We start from the raw sequence: 819 nt of genomic DNA, 5'->3' as shown, positions 1-819 counted from the left end.
GGTGAGAAAAATGTATATGTTGTGGATGTAGGGTGGAAAGTTCTATAGATATCTGTCAAGCCCATTCCATTTATAGTGTCATTTAGGTCCTGTATTTCTCTATTTTCTGTCTAGAAGATCAGTCTAAAGTAGATAATGGGATGTTGAGATCTCCAGCAATAATAGTATTTCTCCCTATCTCTCCTTTTAGCTCCAGCAGTCTTTCCTTCACATATTTAGGTGCACCTGAGATGGGTGCATAGATACTTATAAGCATTATATCTTCTTGCTGGATTACCCCTTTTACTTTTATATAATGCCCTTCTTTGTCTCTTCTTACAGTCTTTGTCTTGAAATCTATTTTGTCTGAGATCAATATCGCTACTCCAGCCCTTATGGATTTCCATTTGCATGGAATATCATTTTGCAGCCCTTTACTGTTAGTTTATGTATGTCTATATCCATAAGGTGAGTTTCTTGCAGGCAACAGATAGAGGGTTTCTGTTTTTTTATCCATTCGGCCAATCTATGTCTCTTAATTGGAGAATTTAATCCATTGACATTCAATGTAGTTATCATTATTTCCGTACCTGTTCCTTTCATTAAGTGATCCATTTTCTTGATTGCTTTTTGTTCTTGTATAACTGTCTGTCTGACCTTTTAGTTTTCCTGGTATAGCACTCCCTTCAGAACCTCTTGAGGAGCTGGTCTGGAGTTGGTAAATTCCTTCAAATTTTGTTTATCCGAGAATGTTTTTATATTTTTTTCCCACATGAAAGATAATTTTTCTGGGTACAGTATTCTTGGTTGAAATTGTTTTTCATTCAACACTTTGAATGT

The sequence above is a fragment of the Tupaia chinensis genome, unplaced genomic scaffold, assembly GCF_000334495.1.
Source record: "Tupaia chinensis unplaced genomic scaffold, TupChi_1.0 Scaffold000248_1, whole genome shotgun sequence".
Classification (NCBI taxonomy): domain Eukaryota; kingdom Metazoa; phylum Chordata; class Mammalia; order Scandentia; family Tupaiidae; genus Tupaia; species Tupaia belangeri.
Note: the sequence above shows the minus strand (reverse complement) of the source record.